Below are 4,643 nucleotides of genomic sequence, written 5' to 3'. Positions count from 1 at the left end.
AAAGAATTCGCTTTTTTTTTTTCTGATTTGCGAATTCTTTAGCCTGATTTTGGTGAGCAAAAAATTGTCCGCTTTTTGTTTCGTATTTAGATAGGCCACAAGAAGTTGCTAGATAACTGTCTTGTGACTTGTAGTTGAAGAGTACCAATACTGCCGAGTCTTTTAAATTGATTAATTATGGTGTACTCAATTCCAGAAAGAGTAGAAATTATTGAGCTTTTTTTCAAAAACAATGAATGCGGAAATCGGGTCGCCGAACTGTTCAACCAACGGCATCCTGAGAAACATGCGTCTGGAAAAATTGTTCGCGAATTGGTGGCCAAATTTCGCGAAACTGGCTCCGTTCATAACAAAAAGAGGCAGGTTGAAAATCCGGTACTAAATGAACCTACGGAAATAGCGGTATTGGGGCAAGTGGCAATGGATAGTACGCTGAGTACAATGCAATTGGCTACTGCGACAGGAGTGAGTCGTACAAGTGTCCAACGAATATTAAAAAAATACAAATTCCATCCTTATAAGATTCGGCTAGTGCAAGAGCTAAATGAAGACGATTTTGATCGTCGTTTGCAATTTTGCGAAATAATGACTGAACGAGCGATAAACGATAATTTCCTCTTTAATGTGTGTTTTTCGGACGAGTGTACGTTCTTCTTGAATGGTTTAGTGAATCGCCATAATTGTCGTTACTGGGCTGATACCAATCCAAGGATTTTCCATGAGACACACTCCCAACACCCCCAGAAGTTGAATGTATGGGCAGGTATTTTTGGAAATTCCATTGTAGGTCCTTTTTTCCTTCCTGGAAATTTGACAGGCGATATGTACTTGGATTTACTACAAAATGTCATCGACCCAGCTCTAACAAATATCATAGAGGACGACCCTGCTTACAATGAACACGAACTGATTTTCCAGCAAGACGGAGCTCCTCCACATTACTCGCTCAATGTGCGCAATTACCTAAATGAGACGTTTCCAGGACGCTGGATAGGACGAAGAGGTGCAATTGAGTGGCCCCCTCGGTCACCCGACTTAAATCCTTTAGATTTCTTTCTCTGGGGGCACATTAAAAGCAAAGTTTACAGCACTCCACCTGATACCTTGGAAGATCTGCGAGGACGAATCATTAATGTATGTCGCGAAGTAACACCGCAAGTGCTCCAGAATGTTCGACAACGGTTTGAAGACAACCTGTATCATTGTATGCAAGTTGGCGGACAACATTTTCAGCATTTACTTGACTAATACCGTAAGTTTTGAAGTAAAATTAAATCGATTTTCGCATTTCTCGTCAAAAATATTGTTCGTATTTTCAAAGCTGCATATTTTCTAAAATAATGAATCGATTTTCAAAAAGTAAGAATCGATGTATAGAGAATTAAAAGCCCTTTCTAATGACCCCCCACTTGACCCCCATTCCCATTTGAAAAAATTTAGGGGATAGCACCCCCACTTAGGGGGTTGAAGATTTTGGTATGCTTTTTGAGCCAAAAGTTGTCCCCCTCAGAAACAAATTTGACCTGTTTTTGGATTTTGCCGAAAAGTTCTTTACTACCCTGTAATGCCTTGCGGTACGTTTTCGATGGGCTACCCTGTATAAACACGCAATTTCTACAAAAAAATGATACCTGGTTCTTTCTTTGACCTCTTCATTTGCTAAACAAAATATTTTTTAATGTTATTCATAGAATAAAAAAATATAATAATAATAAATAATAATACGCATTTATTCATGTCAGCCTTTACGGGATATGAAGCGTCAGTAGGAATACAGAAGAATAAAAATTGAAATACAGTTTAACAAAGTTAGTTTTAACGATTGTCTTAATTGTAAAATTCCTGCAAACTGTAAAAACAGTTTTGTAAGAGGAATGAGCGAAGCTCCTTACGAAGTTTATTAATGTTTCTTTCTTCACGTATCGGTGTCGGTAACTTATTAAATATCGTTCCACAGAGATAGAAAGGCCCTTTCTTATACATAGTCAAATTAAATTTATTTATCCGTACGTTGTATTTCCCTCTTGTATTATGATTATGAACATTGTCATGCCTGGGAAACCGGCTACTATTCATTTTGATAAAAAAAAACACTTGCCTCGTATATGAGGACACATGGAAGTGATAAAATTTTATCACTTATCAGTGTGGGGCGACATGACTCCAAGGGTTTCAAAGAAAATATTAACCGAATGATTTTTTTTTTTGGTAAATAAATACTCTTTGAAAGTCACAACTAGATCCCCAATAAATTATTAGATATTTCATATGAGAGTAAGCCAGTGCAAAATATATATTTAGTAAATATTGTCTATTCTACAACCCTTCAGATTTCTTATGGCAAAAAAGGCTGATTTCATTTTGTTTAAGCCTACTATTAGAGCACCATCCATAAAATTGTTGAAGGGTCAAACTTACTTTCTCTTGCAGTTCATCAGGTGATGAAGCAGTAATGCAGATTGATGTATCATCCGCTTATAATACAACGTTGACATTCTCTATGAACGACATCCATGTCATTAACAAACAAAATAAAAAGTAGTGAAGTTAACACAGTCCCTTGTGGTATCCCTAGGTTAATTTGTTCTGGATTTGAAAAATGATCGTTTATTTTTACTATGATTTTTCGGTCTAACAGAAAGGAGTAGATCCAATCGTTTATCGGTTGCCTTATACCCAAATTAATTAATTTTCTTATTAATTTATCCTTGCTGACACAATCGAAAGCTTTCGTCAGGTCGAAAAAAAGAGTTTATTTTTACTATGATTTTTCGGTCTAACAGAAAGGAGTAGATCCAATCGTTTATCGGTTGCCTTATACCCAAATTAATTAATTTTCTTATTAATTTATCCTTGCTGACACAATCGAAAGCTTTCGTCAGGTCGAAAAAAAGAGTTATCACATATAGGTTTTTATCAAAAGAATCATAAATGTGGTTTATTAATGAGAACGCGGCCGTGTTTGTTGAATATTTAGGTCGAAAACCGTGTTGATTGCTTAAAAGACCTTTTTTATTGATAAAATTATAAATCCGACTATGTACTATTTTCTCAAAAAGTTTTGAGAAACGGGACAATAGAGTTATAGGTCTATAGTTTTCAATAAGATCGGCTTCTCCGTTTTTGTGAAGTGGTGTTATGTTTGAGATTTTAAGAGCATCTGGAAAAATCCGAGACCGAATTGACAAATTAAACATAAAACTCAAAGGGTGTACTATATATTGAGAAATATACTTTAATACTGTTATTGGTAAGATGTCCGGCCCACTTGAGGACTTATTTTTCATTTGTGACAGATGATTTTCAATTTCTTCTGCTGTTATCTCATGAAAAAAGAGTTATGCCAAACAATGTTTGCGATTTGTACAAAGATTACTCAGGGAGGCAGAGTATGTTCCATTTGACGAGTTTTGCGCTACCTTAGAAAATTAGGTGCAGAAAGTATTACATATTTCAAACTGACCTGTTATTACCTTGTTGTCTTTTGTTATTTGAGTTATATTAGTAATGTTCCGGGTTCTACCTATATTACAGTTAACGATATTCCAAGCATCTTTAGCAATATTTGACGAATCTTTTAGTTTGTTCTGATAGAAATTTTGTTTTTTTTTTTTGCCTTGAGATTTACAGAATAATTTTGTTTTGCTTCCTTGTATTGTTCTAATATTGTTGGGTCTTTCAAATTTTTTGATAGCCAGTACAAATTTTTTAAGTTTTGACTCTCTTCTATGATTGTTTCGTCAATCCATTTATTATTCTTTTCGCCATAATATAAATTAAATCTAGTTAAAGGGCAAGTACATTCTAAGCAGTGAAATAGGTTTTCCCAAAAATATTTCCATGCTATATTGATATCTTTTACTTCAAACAGGCTACTCATGTCTGTAGTAGACAATTTATGTTTTAAATTTAACAAATTTGAATCTGCTTAGATTCTCTTATAAGAAATAGTTGGTTTGTTTACAAAATTTGGTCAAGATTGTTCAATAAATGTCGTAAAGAGCTGCGCCTTATGGTCAGATAAATTATATTCTACATCTAGACCAACAATGTTTGGCAAATTAGAAATCAGGTAATCTCCCGCCGAGATGGAATTCTTAAAACATCTAGTTGGTTCAACAGGAAGACATGATTTCAAATCATAGCTATCAAATATGTCACACAATATTCTTTTGGAGATACTGTCTGTTAAAAGATCTATATTAATATCACGGCATATAATTACATATTTGTGGTTATTCAAGACGTTACAAATTATAGCATTAAAACAGTCTAAGAAAGAAAGTATCGATAAAAAACTAGTACTGCATATTTTTCATTGTTCACATTTAAACTTGCACCTGCACACTCACATATAAACTCATAGACATATTGTTGAGGAAGTGAGATGCGTTCACATTTTATGTCATTTTGACAGTAGATTGCGACACCACCGTGAATGGACACTGATCTACAAAAATGGTTTACAATCCTATAACCCGGAATACTAGTAACCAAAGCCTGCTCCTGGACCATCCAGTGTTCCGTAACAAACAATAGTTGGGGTTTTTTCCTGATGTAGAATTTGCTCCAGTTGGGGAATTTTGTTTGAAATGCATTGTATGTTAATATGAATGCCTTTTAATGTGTATGGATATACCCTT

Source organism: Anoplophora glabripennis, unplaced genomic scaffold (assembly GCF_000390285.2).
Source record: "Anoplophora glabripennis isolate ALB-LARVAE unplaced genomic scaffold, Agla_2.0 scaffold548, whole genome shotgun sequence".
Taxonomy (NCBI): Eukaryota; Metazoa; Arthropoda; class Insecta; order Coleoptera; family Cerambycidae; genus Anoplophora; species Anoplophora glabripennis.
The sequence above is the reverse complement of the archived record's forward strand: the minus strand, read 5'-3'. Positions refer to the sequence as shown.